This window comes from Paramormyrops kingsleyae, unplaced genomic scaffold (genome assembly GCF_048594095.1).
Source record: "Paramormyrops kingsleyae isolate MSU_618 unplaced genomic scaffold, PKINGS_0.4 ups52, whole genome shotgun sequence".
Classification (NCBI taxonomy): Eukaryota; Metazoa; Chordata; class Actinopteri; order Osteoglossiformes; family Mormyridae; genus Paramormyrops; species Paramormyrops kingsleyae.
The window spans coordinates 155,924-175,750 of NW_027325990.1; the positions used below are offsets into that span (position 1 = coordinate 155,924).

The 19,827-nt window shown below is 43.0% G+C and overlaps 1 long non-coding RNA gene across 2 annotated transcripts; it reads left to right on the forward strand.

The window, feature by feature from the left end:
* Positions 1-1,385: 1,385 nt before the first annotated feature.
* On the forward strand, positions 1,386-17,350 carry LOC140586400 (uncharacterized). Of its 2 annotated transcripts, none has more exons than XR_011988217.1 (3): positions 1,386-2,546; positions 3,205-3,294; positions 16,689-17,350. It is a non-coding gene; the product is annotated as an uncharacterized lncRNA (long non-coding RNA). The 2 variants fall into 2 exon arrangements; XR_011988218.1 differs by lacking the exon at positions 16,689-17,350 and adding an exon at positions 4,328-5,228.
* The last annotated feature ends 2,477 nt before the right edge of the window (positions 17,351-19,827 follow it).

The following is a 19,827-nucleotide window of genomic DNA, read 5'->3' on the forward strand; positions in this document are numbered from 1 at the left end:
GAAATGGAGTGGTAGTCCAATGCCTGACCACTAGAGGCGGAATTTCGAAATGGCGTGGTAGTTCTATGCCTGACCACTAGAGGCTCAATTTCGAAATGGAGTGGTAGTCCAATGCCTGACCACTAGAGGCGCAATTTCGAAATGGAGTGGTAGTCCAATGCCTGACCACTAGAGGCGCAATTTCGAAATGGAGTGGTAGTTCTATGACTGACCACTAGAGGCTCAATGGGACGTTGCTCCCTTTGTGGGGGGGGGTCCCAGGTACGTGAGCCTAAGGGGTGGGGTCACTGGTGACCCAGGAGAAAAAAACAAATGGCGTCAGGCAGGCCTTCAGGGCTCTGACCTTTAAGTGGTTAGAGTGGCGTTCGCTGACTGCACTCGTAACCAAGACGGTTGCTAGGCGATTGCCGACGCTAGATGAGTGACATACACTTTTAACGTATGCACACGCCGCTTGCGGCTAACTTCTGTGTCTTGCGCAGTTTAAAACCCCTCAAAACAATTGCTGAAACGAGACAGCGCTCGCGTTACGGCGACGGATCTAAATAGCGAGTTCACTATATCTCGTCGCAAATGGTGCTTAACCACGGCGGGTCTCAAGCACTGGAGACTCCCAAATTCTAAATAACACACACACTTGGCTCACAGCGCAAAGCGGTGTTAAACTTGCTTTGTCTAAAGCAGGCACACACATACGAGAAAGATGCTGATAGGTAGCTAAGCTATCGGTCTTATCTCAGGGAGTACAAGCGCAACAAAATTCAGGTTAGAACTCGTAACAAGAATTTCTGTTCGCTAATACAGAGACGTATGCACACGCCGCTTGCGGCTAACTTCTGTGTCTTGCGCAGTTTAAAACCCCTCAAAACAATTGCTGAAACGAGACAGCGCTCGCGTTACGGCGACGGATCTAAATAGCGAGTTCACTATATCTCGTCACAAATGGTGCTTAAATCCCCAGAGATTGGCTGAAAAGGGTGGGAGGACTGCCCTATAATAATCACTGAATAGCCCTAGTCCTCCAGCTGCAACAGTCAGGGTTCGAATTACGGGGGAGCTAAGGGGAGCTCGGCTCCCCTGAAAAGGACCTGGGCTCCCCTGAAAGCCTACTTTTAGGGGGAGCTCTAAAACACTTTTACATTTTTTGTGTCGCATATAGATTTTGATTTTCTGTACATTAAGGTTCCTGAAATAAATGATGATATTAAAAATGTGTCAATGTTGTGTGTTTATTTGCTCATTACATTACTATTTCCGAACACTATTTTCCGCTGTCTCCTGCTGTGACCATCCATGCGTGGCGGCGCTGCACTGAAATTACCGTATTTTTCGGACCATAAGACGCACTTTTTCCCCCCAGAAGTGGGTGGAAAAAGTCCCCTGCGTCTTATGGTCCGAATATTGCTCTGCTCACGTGCTTTAACCTTCTGGGTTCGAGTGCATTGTACAGCGTACTTTTCGCGTCTATTTCAGTTTATATCTCACTGAAATCTTAATGTAGAATAATGAAAAAACGCTGGCTTCTGTCTTTTCAAAATTACGTTAAATAAAAAAATACATAAAAAAAATCAAACCATGTCACCTTACTTTGTTTTACCTGCATCGGGGGCGTGTAGTACCGCTGTCACCCGAAGATCGCTATTCACATTCTAAATAGCCGCATTAGCGCGTATTCAAATCGCATTCGCATGGTAATTTGCTGAACAACGCAGCGGTGAAACGCGATCTAGATACATCCCCATCAGCGCCATAAAAGGGGGGAGGGATGTGGCCAGGTAAGGATGGTTGACATAAAATATTTTAGGACACTATTTGGTTCAGAATTTTTTTTTCTTCATTTCCCTCCTCTAAAACTAGGTGCGTCTTATGGTCAGGTGCGTCTTATGGTCCAAAAATTACGGTACTACGTTTACGTCACCACTTGAACTTCTCACTGAGTTGGTATTTGAATGTTAGCTTAACTTCAAGTTCAAAACATACTTTATTCGTTTTTTGGAACACTCTGTGGATACTAATAAGAATGTCAAAAAGAAAGCAGCCAAACCTCAGTCAATTTGGATTTACAAAACAAACGAAGAGGAGTGATGACAGTGCAACAGCTACAACTAGCTTGCCGGTGTTACCGCCGCTGCCGCCGCTAAAAGTTGCTGCTAGTGACAGCACCAGCACCGAGGACAGCGAGACTTTGGCGCCAGAAACCACCGCTGCGACCTGCAGCGGACCAGGCGATCATGCAACACCTTTCAACTGGACAACAAAGCAATGGAGTGAGTGGAGAATCAGGAATACATGGCTCTACTCCAAAAATCAGAAGTTAGGATGTACAGTATGCATGGAGGCAAAAAGCCTGCTGCTCGCCGAAAGAGCAACGGGAGTACATCTGTCAGAGGAATGGATGAATGGAGAGGTCAGCAGCGAGTCACAGAATAACCTGCGGGAAAAGATTTACAAGCATCGGGACAGTCACCGACCCTCAACATCCTGGGTTACAGGACGGAAAGCAAAGACAGAAGACCCCAGGCCTCTGTGGTCACTTCTGATTTAAGGTAAGAATCATGGAATTACTTACTTGATCTGTGCGTTTGTGAGGATTGGCCCTAATCCTATTTAATATTGATGTATTTTTTTATGATTGTTATGTGAGTTATTCTGTTTTCATCATGATTTGCATGATGTAGGCCTAAGCGCGGTTGATTCAGAACCGTGGACAGAGCTGTTTGCCCTAACACTGACAACACTGACTGACGCTTGCGTTTTGAAGTAAACGGTTTACTAAGTAAACAATAGGTTTACTGTAAACCTATTGTTTTAAATGCCCGAACATGCACCAAAAGCGTTAAAGTCAGTCAGGGAGGATCGGTAAATACGGCTCCCCCGAAAGCCACTTTGTAATTCGAACCCTGGCAACAGTATTATAATGCTACAGGCAGTGTTTCTTAAAAGGATGTACACTATATTGCCAAATGTAATGGGACACCCCTCCAAATAATTGAATTCAGGTGTTCCAATCACTTCCATAGGTACAGGTGTATAAAATCAAATACCTAGGCATGCAGACTGCTTCTACAAACATTTGCAAAAGAATGGGTGACTCATAGGAGCTCAGTGAATTCAAGCGTGGTACCGTGATAGGATGCTACCTGTGCAATAACTCCATTGGTGAAATTTCCTCGCTACTAACTGTTCCATGGTCAACTGTGGTAGGACACGTAAAATCACAGAGCGGGGACAACGCATGCTGAGGTGCACAGTGTGCAGAAGAGAGAAGACAAGAGAGGAACCAAAAACTCCCAAGTAAGGAGGAAAAAACCTCTGGGGGTCCAAAGTCGACTGGCTGCCCCCCCCCCGGGCCCTAACATTAATGTATACAGGACAGAGTGGACGTGCTTGCTAAATGCTGGGTATAAGATGTGACGACTACAGTAGTACTTAGCAATACGATGTTGTAGTATTTGTCTGTATCTCAAATGCCACCAATGCATAGTCCAAAATAGCAGAGTTTAGTGGAAGAATTTTCAAAATTCCATAGAAATACCATAATAAAAACCAAATCTAGAGTGTGGTCAAACAGATGAGTAGGCCCTACGACATTCTGCATAAAGCCAACAGAATCAAGTTTGGAGACTTTCCTGAGAGGATCGCTATAATTCTCCATATGGATATTAATTGATGTGCATGCATGTGAATAGCCGTCAATATTTGATGGGTCGGATGAAATATCAGAACAGCTGTTTCAGATTTAGTATCAGAATATAGGGTAGCACAAAATTATGGGCAGGTGTTTCAGATTTAGATCCATTATGTAGTTCACTGGTTGCGCATACACAAACCCTCCAGGTAAAATGTTCTGCTGGGTAGGAATTTTATTTTTTTTTCCGAACACCACTCCCACCCATTTTATCAATATTTCCCAATAAAATTGGCCAAGCGGGGGTTTGAACAAAAATATGATGCCATATATCACCATAATACTGCCTAAGGCTAGCCAGCACCCTCCCCCCCTTATCTTTTTCAGCGTCCAAGTTGCTTAAGGTAGGGTGTCTGTGCAAAGCTTACCCAAGTCGAAGAGTCCATCCGTCACTGGCAGAATCCTGTTATCTAATGTATGATATATGTAATTTATGAATAAGTGGGGTTATGCTTCAAAATTAAACTTGAGTCGTCATTTGTTTTTCTACAAAGCCATAGTATTTTGTAAGATTTAGTATAACCAAGGGTTGAACTTAAGAATTTTAGCTACTAGCTAACTGGGCTATTTCAGTAAAAATGTAGTACAACATGTAGTTTTTACTAGTTAGTGGAGTAGTGTTCATTTTATTTGTCTCAGGTAAATACCAGGAACAGGTGTGGCTCATCAGAAGCCAAGTGGGATAGAAAACCTACTGGATAGTAGCTCTCCAGGACCGGAGTTGGAGACCCCTGGGCTATACTGACCCACTGTGATATCATACTATGCCCAGTATCCTGAACAAGAATGCTAGTTCCTTAATTCAAAAGACAAAGAAGTTTTTAAAATTGCTGAAAGTGAAGCGGTTTTTAATGAGATACATTGGTAACATTTTTACACTCGCATCTAAAATTAAATAAAATTCAATTAAAAACAGTGAATATAAATAGATAACATAATTAAGCATAACATTAGGCCTAAGAATTATAGCGGCAAAGAATTTTAAGAGTATGGATATATTTAAAAGGAAAACATGACAATAGGAATGTATAGTGCCCTACGCATCTCTGTTATAACTGCATCCACAAGCTAACAAAAAAGCTTTTCAGGTACATTTTATACCATGTTTTTAACGTGTGACAGTGTAAGTCATTTACTCATTTATTTGCTGTTCCCTGATGTTTTTATCACACGAGTGCTTCAAAGTGGAAAACTGAGCAAAATTATCAAATTGTTAACAGAAAACAGGTTCACACCTGCAAACACGTTCAATATTTACATCCGTTCAATAGCCGATATTCACATAGCAAAAGTAGTACATGAAAACAACGTATTAAATTTTTTTTTTTTTACATAGGTTATTTTACATACGCACTATACGTATGTGCTGTTAATTGCTTGTATGTACTGATGCATAATTTGCATTGTTGTAAATCTTCAGGTATTGTGATTTTAGAGATTGTAGTGAAATTGCAGCTTTGTCACAAAAACGAACAGCAGAACAGATCAAAATGTGAGTGACAGATGAGCGTAGAGAGCGGAAGTGTAAGACCAACTGTGTCTTTGAGTAAATACATAGACAGCTGTCAGCATATGCATAACTGAGTACTCTGAGTACTCAGTAAGTACATCCCAGTAACTTCTCAGGCTTCTGACTTATCCTTCTGCTTCTTGCTCTTCTTAAGGAAGGATGGTGCCTTGAATTTCTTTTTCTTCTTGGAAGGGGATTTGGAGGGGGAGCCCTCTGGGGTGGGGCCAGTGGGCTTGGAGGGAGGCGCGGCTGGGGGTGCTGTGGGTGGGGCAGGCGATGTCTCGTTGGTGGACAGAGCCTTCATGCTCTTCTCCAGTTCCTCCTGCCTCTGGTCCTCCTCCTTGCCATTCTCCAGCGGGGTCTTAGATGACTCCGTGGTTTTATTCAGGTTCACCTCATCTGGTAGCGTGTGATGCAAAAGAAATGAACAAAATCTCCTTGCATACGAGCCCCTTACCATCCACTCAGTGTCTTAGTCTGCAGTTCTCATTATAAGGTTCTGAACAGTCAATGGTTTCTCACTAGTGACACAAGACTAATGAGAACCAGGGGGCTTTTCTACCTGTCAGTACATCAGGACACACAGAAACAGACAGACAGAAGAGAGGTATACAGCTGTGGAGACAGGTGAACAGCTGGTTATGCCAACACTGACAGCATGGACCTGGCAGTTAGTGAGACACAGAACAGTGATCCAGAAAAAGATCAATATAAGATGTAAAAAGACAAAAATTCACATGCTGACCATTTTAAGAGTAGTCTTAATGCCTATTGAGCATTTTCCCTCTTAAACTGCCATTTGACTGTGAAATACGGCTTTCACATCTCCTGATGGCTTAATGCAGTGGTTCCCAAACTGGGGGAGCGCTCCCCTAGGGGGGCGCAGAGGTATTGGGGGGGGGGTACCAATGGGATAGCCTCAGGGGCAAAATAATCTCTTCACAGACTGGACGATTAAACAAATAAAGCAACGCAACATTACAGTAAATAACAATATATAAACCATTAACTTACGTGTACTATTAGAGCATTTATGTAATTTATTTAAACTTTATTTTACCAGGTAAATTAACTGAAAACCAGTTCTCACTGCTTTACGTGATTTTCGGGAGAAATAGCAGATAATGCATCGGAACTTCCTGGGACACAAACGTCACGTTCTTCAGCCAATAAGGGCAAAGTTGTGTCGTCACGGAGGCAGTTCCAGTTTGTTCAGCCGGCTGAGAGGTGCTGTACCATCTGTCTTAAGTCGTCTTGTTCTTGCAAGGTTTTTGCACCATGTGACATGGTGACGCGTGACGACGTTTTGCAGCACCGGACAATAAAATCTAACCATATCATGAAAAATGAGGTTTAAAATTTTCTACATGAAGTGCAGGGAGACTATCAAATTAATGGGTATGATTTAGTGTTGTTTTGTGCTTTGGTATAGGCTGAAACCTGCGGTTATCATTAAAAACAAAATGTGGTAAATGTAAGACAAACTTTAATTTGTGTACGCCGATGAATATTAACAGGAATGTTAAATCTGCATTTGCATAATTTCAAACTTATGCTGGACTTTTATTTTTAATTGATTGCTCTTTTTTCTCCCACAGTGGTGAAATTGCACCATTTGTATTTTGTAATTGCATTTGTTTCGCTCAATTAGAAAAGGGAGTTGTATTTCAAATAAAGTTTGAATGCGGAGGGGGGCTCAATAATGTTCCTATCTAGAAAAGGGGGGCCCTGCAGAGAAAGTTTGGGCACCACTGGCTTAATGTATGATTGTTAAAATGGATCTGTATCCATTTGGTTTGCTGTGTGCCTCATATTTGCATAATATTAAAAATGCTAATTTCCAAAAGACTGGGTATACACCAATAACAGTATGACTATATAAGCAATAAGCCAATTATCTGCATGCTTTCACTATGAGCCACTATGAGATACAAGGAGCCTCAAATGCACAGACTTGATAGAATGATTTTTGCTCTTTCTTGCAGACATCTTACAGTCCAGCTACATTTCCTTTCTTTGCATGCATGCAGTTCCTCTGTAGGGATCCTCTGTTGCCTGATCTCCTAAGCCTGAGAGTGAGGGAAAAACGGCCAAACACAGCAGAACAGTGATGCTGACCCAACAGGTGATGCAACAGCCTTTTTGCATGCTGGGTCTCACCTGACAAAGGAGGGTTAGTGGGGGAGGGGCACTTTTCTGGGGAGGAGGCAGGGGGGGTCCCCTTCTCATTCACCAGCTCCTCCCCACCTGACACAGAGTCAAGGAGAGAGATACATATAAAATCCCCATGTGCATGGAGCTGGGTAGGAAAGTGAGGGGGTGCAAGTGGAAAGTGAAAGGAATAATGTTTAGACTTTGTAAGTGATGATTAAGGGTGGGGGGTGGCACGGCGGGGCAGTGCTTAGTACTGTCGCCTCACACCTCCAGGACCATCACGGCTCCATATGTGTGGAGTTTGCATGATCTGCCTGTGTCGTCGTGGGGTTTCCTCCAGGTACACCAGTCCCCCCCCCCCACAGTCCGCAAACATGCAGTGTGTGTGAGTGAGAGTGTGCCTTATCTTGGGTTGTCCCCTGCCTTGCATCCACAGCCTCTGGGATAGGCTGCAGACCCCCCCCCCCAACACTGAACAGGACAAGCAGTTTCAGTAAATGGACGGATGTATTAGAGGCAGGTGGGGGTTAGTTTTACTCTAATCAAATTCAGAACAGATTTGAATTAAACACCCTTGGGCTCCTCATGCTGCATGTACTTAAAAGGGAATTCCTTCAAAGAAAGTCACACTAGCCCTACAAACCTGGAAGAAATTGGATTACACACCCAGCTGTTTCCCGAAAAAAAAAAACGCTATTCCTCGACATCAGCAGGAGATGCTTCTATTCAGATATTTGATATGTGATATTCACTGTGAATTAATGCCCCTGTTCTACCTTTACCATCACTAATCCTCAGTGTCTCAGGAAATGGTTACTTGGAGTGAACTGAGGAACATATGATAATGGTTGGTTTAAAGGTGTCCAATAGCAAACACCAGGAATACGAAACTACAGAATGTAGCTGGAATTCCCCTTTAAGGCACAATGGGACTCCAGATCCGTGTGAGTAGTGTTTTACTGAGGCCCTAATGCAGTATGTCAGTGTGTAGTTATACTATGGGACATTTGTTGGCCTAACCATCTTGCTCACACTGGATAGTGCATGATGGGTCAATAAAAATGACAGACTTTTGCTAGCAGGCAGACATGGACAGTAAAACACTGTCTTTCATCAGTGCGAACACGACAGGGTTCTGGGTTCGGTTAACGTACCGTCCTCCACGCCGGATTGTTGCTTCCTCTCAACCTCCTGCTTGTACTCCTCCAGCTCTTTATCGGTGAGCTCGTTAACCACGGCGGGTCTCAAGCACTGGAGACTCCCAAATTCTAAATATAACACACACACTTGGCTCACAGCGCAAAGCGGTGTTAAACTTGCTTTGTCTAAAGCAGGCACACACATACGAGAAAGATCCTGATAGGTAGCTAAGCTATCGGTCTTATCTCAGGGAGTACAAGCGCAACAAAATTCAGGTTAGAACTCGTAACAAGAATTTCTGTTCGCTAATAGAGAGAGAGAGAGATCTCTGCCAGGATATATAGAAACGGAGAAACTCGTCCGAATCTATCCTGGAAACAACGCGCTATACCTGAGAATCTCGTCAGATATAGGGTTTAAGTTTACTGCAGTTTAAAACGAATGAAACCTAAAATAAAATAACCGAAAATTAAAACAAAAGAAAATAACTACTAATAATAGAAATAAAAAATAATAAGCCCGTATAATCCCGCTTAAATGCCTTCGGACTGCCGTGAGTGCAATTAATCCTCAACTTTGCAACCTGTTCACAGTAGCGCTTATTCAACTGCATGTTCGGTCATAAAAAGTTTAAATTGTGTGCTCACAAAAAGTTTGAACCTTGTGCCCGCGTTCTTCACTATTAATGTAGGAATTATTAGCTCAAATAAATTTTAATATTCTCCACCAATATGTTTGAATTAATTAAAGTTTAATTAATTATTATTTAATGCTGATTATTAATCAATTGTTATGCCGAATGGTCGGCTCCTCCAAACTCAATTGCGGCATCCCTGTGAGTCTGTTAATGTGAGACTTAAATGGGATTCACTAATTACCAGTATCGCTTAGTAACCTGGGTTAGAAGGCTCGCCCAGCGAGCTGCATCACCAGGTAATGTACACGATTGGTAGCGAAGCTTCCCTCACGGCCAATGAGAGAGAGTCTCGCGATGTTTCAGGCGAGTTTGAGGTTCAGAGCGTGTAGCAAGATCGCACAGAGGCAGGAACTTAGTGTGAGTACTCAATGACGGAAGCTGAAGTTGTGTAAAAGACATGCATTTATTCCTAACTAACACTACAACTAACATAAGACAGACATTACACCTAACACAAACAACAAACACGAAATAACAGAATAAAACAAACGATGTAATTATGAAAATGCAATGACCGGATTTAAATGAGTAACCTTAAATGGGAAATACTGTTCTGCAAAGCAAGCATAGTTTGTGGAAACACGACCCTAAAGTCTTATAGCAGGTTAAACAGAACAGCTTAAGTTGTTAGAATGAAAGGAAGTTGATTTACTTGGTTGAAGAGTGGGGGGGGGGGTCTTGGCAGTTGATGGCAGAGCTGCTGAGCTGATGGCACTCAGGAAGGCGCGGCGTTTGGAGCAGTGGAGTGGAGTCCCTTTAGATTCTCTCTCCTGGTGAAGCTTTGTCTTGGGTGCTGTTCTCTGTTCAGCTGGGCCTTCACCGGAGGGCTTCTTGTGGGCTTCTCTCCTCCCGGACTGATGTTCTCCTTCGGGCTGGCGGTTATTCTCTGCGCTGGCTGACGGTTGTTCTGCTCGCCTTTGTTCTGAGGTGCCAGGATTTTATGCTGTAAAGTTCATGAATAGGGATGACCAGGAATTCGACTCCTGGCCCAATGGCTGGCCATCCATTTGGCGGGCTTTCGGAAGGGGGTCTGTATCAGTCCTTTTGAGATTTATGGCCCGACTGATTCTCCCTTTACTGATGATTTTCATTAAGCTGTTATAACTTTTGATACATCCACTTTTATGGTAATCACTGACCAGATTTGCAATCAGGGGTGATTAACAATCAGTTTGACACCAAACATGCTATACCAGCTTCACAGGTACATACCTCATACCCTCTGTATTAATTGATTAAACAATTAATTATTTTATCTATGTGACTGATTCACATCAGGATACAGGTGTTTTGGGTTGCACCTCAACAGATGTTACACTCTGTGCGGATATTACATCAAATATTCATATTACAAACAGCACATCTTATCCATAGATAGGCGTGGCCGTTAGTTTGTGGTAATATCAATATAAGTTGCACATCTGGAAACAACATATTTTGTTTGGTGTGGCTTATGCCAATTCATCTTCTCCAGAATGGATAAGATACACCTTAATTCAGTTCTTTTAACATAGCATGGTAGAAACAAAGAAACTTGGTGACTGTCCACCAAGATCAGATAAGGACCACAAAGGAATGTTGGAAGAGAAGGGGGGGTTTTTAACAAAGTTAGGACACATTGGTTACACTAATTTTCCAGATTCTTCTGGTATACCATGAGAACATATATACAATGGTAGCTATACCTATCTATTTATTTAAATTAATATGTGTTCAAGTACAAAGGGGTAAATTAGGTGATACTCCGTGAACATGGTTATAAGGGTGGCACACAAAACACTAAGATTGTCTAAGGACACATACAAACATAACGTATCTGTAGATTGAGACTAGTAGTCGTGAGTAAATCAATATACAGGGTATACAAAAGCCAAACTTAAATGAAATTTCCTTTAGGGTGTTCGTCTGTTGGGTGAGTGAGATGTAAGGCAGAGTGTATGTGGAGGGGGGTTGTGTGCCAAGTCAAGGGCAATAAAAGTTGGAGTACTGGCCTCCCTTGTTATCTGTGTGTATGTGTTCGTGTGTGTAACCCCCCTTTGGTGCCTCTCGTACCAGGCTCGGCCTTGTCTCAGGCCACCTGGAATTTAGGCCCTGTGATACGTGCATGTGTGATCCTACACCAAGTTGTGATTAAAAAGCAATGAGGCTGCCGCCCATTATATCTGCTCTAGGGAAATGCACTTCTGCGGCCACTAGGGGAGCTCTCACCTTCTCTCAGCCCTGCTAAATAATGTTGCATAGTCTAACAAGCTTTATAATCTGTGTCAATGAGCAGTGCCTTACCGGAAATGCTTTCCCTGGGAATTATTGTAAACATGTATCACGTATTATAGGAGAAATACTTGTAAATGAATTAGATTTATTAACTGGCTCCTGAAATTAGGAATTGTAAATGAACTGACCTTAATGAGTATTAATTAAATTAATTCAGAGACATTGCAGTTCATTCCACATGAAAAGTTACAACTTAAGCTAAATCCGCTTAAATCATTTAGAGCATAGTCATAGTGATCAATGAAACACCTACAGTATACACACACACACACACACATATCCTTAAGGGGACCGCTCATTCATTTCTATGGGAAAAATGCTAATGCTAACTTAACCCCTACTCAGCTCTAACCATAAGCATACAGTAAGTAGGCAACCAAAATACAAGAGTTTTTGCATTTTTAGTTTTTTCATTGCAGTCACGGATTTTTATAAAATAGAGTTTTCCCTTATAGGGACCAGGACCAGCTACACCTGTACTATTACACAGGCTACATGTGAAGAATGCGAGACAAAAAAGAAGAGCATTTAGACAGCCAGAGAATGTTAACTGCCAGTTTAATTATATTTATTACAGAGCTTATTGAATTGTTCAGTGAAATAAATCCATCCATCCATCATCCATCCATCTAGCAAACGGGCTGGTAGCCTCTCCTCAGCAGCATATGGCACAAGGTTGGTGCTCACCCTGGACGGGAGGCCAACTCAAATGTAATAGTGAATACTGAAAATAGGACAGTGGTGCAAACAGGAGAGATGATTATTTATTAATTTGTTTGTAATTTGATTAATTAATCACTTAATTCACGTTCCACAGCCACTTGTCCCATGTAGGGTTACAGGTCTCTGGAATATATACCTGAAAATAATGGGCGCAATGCAAGGAGGAACCCAGGAGGGGGTGGCAAACCCATCGCATGGCAGGGAATAACCCAGATGGGGACACCAGCCCTTTAGGAGTGCAGGGAATAAGCAGGGGGCGGTGCCAACCTATCACAGGGCAGGGAAAAAGCCAGGAGGGGGGTGCCAACCCATCACAGGGCAGGGAAAATGCCAGGAGGGGGGTGCCAACCCATCACAGGGCAGGGAAAATGCCAGGAGGGGGGTGCCAACCCATCACAGGGCAGGGAAAAAGCCAGGAGGGGGGTGCCAACCTATCACAGGGCAGAGAATCTCCCAGGAGGGGCGGCAGTCCATCACAAGGCATGGCAGTTCATTAGATCACAAAAACCTGCTTTGTCAGTTAGACTGCGAAAGGCATTCCTAAAACTCATTTAAAAATAATGAAAAATATTAGAGTAGCTGGTTGGATACAGAACAACAAATTAGGGTTATGAGCATCTCTCCGGGATCCACCCATCTATCTTCTAAACTCTCATCCTGGTGAGGGCTGTGGGGCCTGGAGCCTATCCCAAACAGGACAGGGCACGGGGATGGAGTACATCCTGGACAGGATGCCAGTCATACAGAGGACACATAGACACTAATACAGCCAACTGGACCCCATCTACCTCTTCTAAAACATCCATATAGTTTCCTGTCTGTTTCTGACAGCTTTCACCATTTTTCTTTTGCTCCAGTTCTTTGTACTTTTTGAGGTCACAGGTTTTAGTATCAGTACATTTGCAATCTAGAGGAATGTTACCCTCCAACTATGAATTATTGTTTGTGGTCAAAATCACCCCATTTGTGTTAATTTGCACAAATTATAGTATAAATCGATATATTCCAGATCAATTTTTAAAGTGATTTCAAGAAAGGCCTGAAATATCATTATCGACCATCATGTGACCCCAAAAGCCGTTGGAAAGCCAGTAAGAGGCCCATATGATGCTTAGAGCTGAAAAAAGGACAATATGCTGTTTTTGTTAAAAATATCACAGTGCAGTTGTTTTAAAAATAAATCAATGGCTTTGCACAAAATTTTTTATGTGTTTTGTCTAATAAAAACCTGAAGTATCTGAACTTGAACCAATACTGAGCAAAATATCACCACTTACTTTTATGAATGTACGCATTATCTGTGATGTAGAATAAAACACTATGGCTCAAGAAAACAGTCCATTTCTGTATTTTAACAAGATAAATGTTAAAGTAAGAAAAGATGACAAAATATTTCAAACTACATTTTAGAACAGCAAAATCAAATATACTGTATACTGATAAAATTGCAAAAACATAAACATCAGTATATCAAACAAATAACACCAAAATCCCAAAGATGAATGAACACTGAACAATAACTAATCACAAACACTGCAAATGCTCTGCACAAGTGTGACAGAATGCAAGAAATGTAGATGTATGTGGTTTGCTAACATAACATACAAGTAGCACAAAGTGTGGTCGTCTTGCATCTGGTGATCCTGTGCGGGGACGTCATTCACAGAAAGCGTACAAAAATGGATGCTGATTTGTAAGTTGGGGCTTTTCTCCTCTATATGTGGGGAACCCCTGTTCAAACAGATGCAATTAACAGGAAACTTCTTCTAACTTAAGGTGTGAACTGCTTCATCTGAGAAAACTAGACTTAGGAAACAGGGAGCATCAGCGACAAGTCAATGACTGACATCTCATACAGCCATATTGCAAACTAATACACACATAATGAGGATACAACATGAAATGGTCTGGGGGAGGGGGAAACATTTCCACATGTAGGGGGATAGAGGCATTTAATTATTTACAGAAAATTCCGTGTAGCCAGTGTAGGAACCTGAGGTCAGTTTAACACAGATCACTGTCCGTGGTGCTGAAATCTCTACTTGATCGGCTGGTGCTGAATGAATAGGACGGCTGGCCAACATATCTCACTGTGTGATTCCACTGACTGGTACCTTCTAATGCATGGGATTTTTAACAATGAGGAAAATAATTAAAAAAAAAAGTTATTACAGGAAACAATATTTACATGCCTGTAGCTTTCATCTCTCACGACAGGAAACCCAAAAACTATTACTTTGTCAGGGATCCGGGGCGCGAGAACGAGGCATGGTGCACAGAAAGGGTGGACGATCCACTGGCGGCTCCAAGAACAAAAAGGGGTTTATTAAATAAAACAGAAAACACTACAAACACAGCAAAAACCAAAAGGACCACGAGGGGTCAAAAACTAAAGGGGATAAATAAAGACTAAATAACAAAAACCTAATACACGTTGAACACTGAAAATCTCAAAACCATCAAACAACGACAATCAACAACACACAATCACAATCAATGAACCACTGGGGAACTGAACAGAAGCAGGAACTAAAATACTAAGGGGTAACGAGACTAACACAGGACAGGTGAGGCTAATTAACAAAGACCAGGGAAACAGGGCACAGGTGAAACTAATAAACTCAAAAGGAACTGATAACAGGGAAACTAAGAACTAACCAAGGAAACAGAAACTAACACTGGGGAATTACAGAACAGGTAAAGACACAAGCAGGGGCACAAGGAACACAACCAAATACAACGTCACCAGATACAGGAACTAGAAAAACTCAAATGAAACACTAGGGAGCAAAATACAAAGACAGAGGAGGTGGGACTCAAACACAGGACAGAAGGGTACACACAACTGGATGCTCAACACATTGAGCCATATGACAAGACAGGCAACAGGGGAGAACAAAGACTAACATAAAGAACAGGATGACCAGCGACACCTGCTGGTCAAACGGGGAAGGGACAGAGTGGGACAACAGGAGGGGCTGACCCTGACAGAAATACAGTAAAACCGGTCTAAGTCGACACTCGCGGGACCAGCTTAAAAGTGACGACTTAGAGAATTGAAGAGATAAACCTAAGTCGACACTTCGGCGACTTATGTCTATCTCGCCGTTTTGCCGACTAGTAAATATAACACCATACCTCTACTACACCGCACTATACACGCGAGACTTAAGCCCAGGGAGCGACTAGTGCGATAGGTGGGGATTCCCTTTTTCTACATCGCCGTGGTGACAAGCAGGCGGCGGGAATGCAGCGATTGGGGTGTCGACTTACAGGTAGGAAAATCCATTCATTTGTGTTGTTCGGGATTTAGGTGACGACTAAGGGAATTTGACGACTTACAAGCGGCGATTTACACAAGGAATTTTAAAGGAAACATCATTAGGAAAAATCGGGACTTTTGCTTGAGCGTCGACTTGTGCACATTGACGAGTTACAAGATGGCGACTTAGACCAGTTTTACTGTACATTCATGTTATATCAAGTATATCACATACTCATTTAAAATCACAAAACACACCTGATTTAATCTATATTTTAATTATTTCAATAGTATTGCTTAATTACAGCAGTTAAACATTATCTGTATTACAATGGTACAGAAAAGTTGGGCTTTGGCTTTCCTGAGAGAAGTATGGCCTTGCCAGGATAGATGTCCTGTATGATTTGCGTTCTCTTTCATGCAATTATAGACACGTTTGTATTCATCTTCCTGGAGACCATCCATTCATTTCTGTGGTCAAAACACTTTTTTTAGATTTTTGATTGCAGTCACAGATTTTTTTAAAATTGAGTTTCCCTTTGGGGGACTGAAAAAGCTGGTCTCCACATCGTCAAAATTTCAGGTTTTGTTGCATTGTGGGGACATTTGGTCCCCAAAATTTAATATATACATAATGCGCGCGCACACACACACACAAGTTGGTCTTCTTATCTAAATGGGGACTGTCCATTCATTTCTATGGGAAAAACCCTAATCCCAGTCACGACACCCTTAATCCCTACCCACCCCTAACCTTAACCATAAGTAACCAACCCAGATACAAGACTTTTGGCATTTTTACTTTTTTGATTGCATTCACAGATTTTTATAAAACTGACATTATCCAAATGGGGACCTCAAAAGATGTCCCCAAAAGTAGGGAAATTTCAGGTTTTACTACACTTTGGGGACAGTTTGGTCCTCAAATGTGATCAATGCAAATCCACACACACACACACACACACGTTTGTATTCATTTCTTTGTGTGGACTCTCTATTCGGTTCTACGTGGAAAAACCCGAATCCCAACAATAACAACTTTTACCCCTCCAGCCTAACCTCAACCATAAGTAACTAGAAAAGATACAAGACTTTTGCCCCCCTTACAGCGCCATCCACCTGGCATTTCCCAGCTGGAGGCAAGGCACCGGAGCAGGGCAGTAGTGGGCAAAGTGTCTGATCTCTCCGCAGCTGCCATGGCTTTGCGCGTATAACGTGCATGCTCTGTCCCTCTCTGCAGACGGAGCCCCCACATGCGCAGGTGCAGGTTTGGCATGAAGTGGCTGGCGACCGGCGTGATGTTGCAGACAGGGACAGGATTGCCTCAGTCCGCTCAGCCTCTGCCAAGGCCTTGGCAAGCATGGCCGGCGTCTGCAGCTACATGTGTTGGCACAACCGTTCCGGGTACCGGTGCCCTCAGCGGGGAGGCTTCTGCTCACTCTACCTGGTGGATCCATCGGGTTGCCCCAGGAAGGCACGCTGCCCGACTCCCGGGGTGCACATCCACGCACTGGTGCTCCTGGCTGCCACTGTAGGAAGTCGTTGGGTCGTTGTATAGGAAGTGGTTGTAGTCTTCCAGGGAGGTTAGTTAAGAATATAAGAGGGGGGAGACAAAAAACCCTAAGTACTAATAAGTGGGCAGTGTAAAAGGCCTACCCTTTGCTGTCTGTATTTAAATGCTAGGAGCAGTAGAAACAAAATTCATGATTTGAGGCCTTCATTTCATCAGACTCATGATATTATAGGACTAACAGAAATGTGGTTGAGTGACAATGATGGAGAAGAATATAATATGGATGGTTACATGTTGTTCTGTAGGGACCAGATAAGCAAGAAGGGAGGTGGTGTTGCAGAATATGTAAAAGAAAATTTGCAGGCAAGGGAGCTCACAGATAATAATAAACCTAGAGAAGCTACAGCACCCTCCACAATTATTGGCAGCCCTTGTAAATATTTTTAAAAAGGGTTAGAAAAAAATCTACCTTTTACTAAAATAGCTTCATCTAACACCGAAAAAATTAGAAAAATCCAACCTTTCATTGAAATAAATTTTTTCGAAGAAAAAAAAATCCATCAAGAAATAATTATTTTTAACAAAAATACTTGAGCCATGATTATTGGCACCCCTGCTTTTAATACTTTGTACAACCTCCCTTTGCCAGGATAACAGCACTGAGTCTTTTATAAGGTTGGAGAATACCAAGCCGGGCATCTGAGTCCATTCCTTTTTAGAGAACCTCTCCAGATCAGCACTCTACTCTTCAGCTCAGTCCATAAGTTTACAGTGGGGTTCAGGTCAGGTGACTGAGATGACCATGGCAGAAGCTTGCTTCTATAGTCAGCTAACTATTTTTGTGTTGATTTGGACATGTGCTTAGGATCGTGGTCCTGCTGGAAGATCCAGTGAAGGCCCAGTTTTAGCTTCTAGTGTCAGTATTGTGTATGAGGGCTTGCTGGGATTGCTGCGAGGATTGCTGGGATTGCTGCGAGAGAGTGGTGTTGAGCTGCAGCGATTGTTTGGGATTGTTTTTTGGAGTGTTTTGAGTGTTTGTGTGCTTTACCTGTTTACGTGGGTGGCTGTTTATTTCTATTTATTGTTCTTATTTCGGTCAGCGTGAGTGCTTGTCTGTCCTGTCTGTTAATTAACAGCGCGATTTTTCTGAGCGGCGTTTTTCTGTCCGCGTTTAAACTCCGTAGCAAACACCCGCGGGGCGATAATAACTAATAATATCTAACGTCGGTATCGCTACCCCGCGTCGGAAAAGGACAGTTGCTCCTGAGCTTTGCTCGGTCGCCAGTCGGGGCCGGGAGGACATTTTCCACTTTTTTCCCGCTCCGGCAGTAGCCTGCTGTGAGGGGGTTTTTGTGGTTTTTCGACCTCCCAAGAGCAACTTCGATTTCGCCTTGTTTTTAGTTCATACTTGGTTCAGGCAGAAGTTCTTCTGGTAAGTAGTAGTAAATTTATCAGGTTTAAAATTTTAAATAAAATAATAATTAAGTTCCGTTTTAACACAAGTAATAACTTATTTTAGTGTACTCCGCACGTTACTGCATTTATTGTTACGCAAATTAATCTTTATAGTTAAATACACTATATAAATTTACTGGGCTGGGAGTACGGGGTCATAGTGAGTTAGTTAATTATGGGGCCGGCTCAGTGTTGCGTTTGCAAGATGTTTGCCCTTCTGGACGTTAGTGTCCAGTCGGACTTCATCTGCGAGCGATGTAAGCTAGTGGACTCACTCATGGTCAAGGTTCGCGACCTTGAGGAGCAACTGGCTCGCATCCAATGCAACAGTGAGTTAGATGAGCTAGTTGATACGCCGTTTAGGGAGATGGTGTGTACGCCACTAGCGGGGGGGAGGGAGAATGAAGAGCAGAGAGGTCGAGAGAGCTGGGTGACCGTAGGTCGTAGACGCAGGAAAAGGCGTACACACGTTACAGAGGCGGCATCACCTGAGGTGTCTGTGTCTAACAGGTTTCAGGTGCTTCCAGCTTTAGAGCCGGAAGGGACTGGGGAGGCAGGTGGGCCCTTGGGCACTGAGGAGCCCCCTCCCCCCAGAAAAAGGGAGGTTGTGGTAGTGGGGGATTCAATTATTAGGGGAGTAGACAGTTATGTGTGCACGCGTGATAGAGGGTCCCGTACGGTGTCTTGCCTGCCTGGTGCCCAGGTAGGAGACCTTCCAGATCGTGTGGACAAGCTTTTGGCCCCAGCTGGGGTGGATCCAGTTGTCGTGGTGCATGTTGGCACCAATGACATAGGCAAGGGTAGAAGGGCTGTTCTGCAGGATAAATTTATAGAAGTCGCCAATAAGCTTAGAAGCAGAACGTCCATGGTGGTATTTTCTGAAATACTCCCCGTGCCACGCGCAAGTCAGGCTAAGTTAACTGAGATAAGGAGATTAAATGTGTGGCTAAAAGGATGGTGTAGGAAAGAGGGGTTTAGGTTTATGGGGCACTGGAGGACCTTCTGGAACAGGTGGGACCTGTTCAAGCCGGATGGGTTGCATCTGAACCGGAGGGGAACCAGTGTACTGGGAAGGCGTATTTGTAGAGTAGTTGAGGAATGTTTAAACTAGGGACTGGGGGGGCAGGGAGGTTAGTTAAGTATGTAACTGGGGGGAAACGGAAAGCCCCAAAAAATCATATTATAAGTAGGCACTGTAATAGGCCTACCCTTTGTTGTCTGTATTTAAATGCCAGGAGTATTAGGAATAAAATTCATGATTTAGAGGCTCTTATCTCATCAGACTCTTATGATATTATAGCAATAACTGAAACGTGGTTCAGTGATAAGGATGGACAAGAATATAATATGGATGGTTACACATTGTTCCGTAAAGACCGTATAGGTAAGAAGGGAGGTGGTGTTGCAGTAT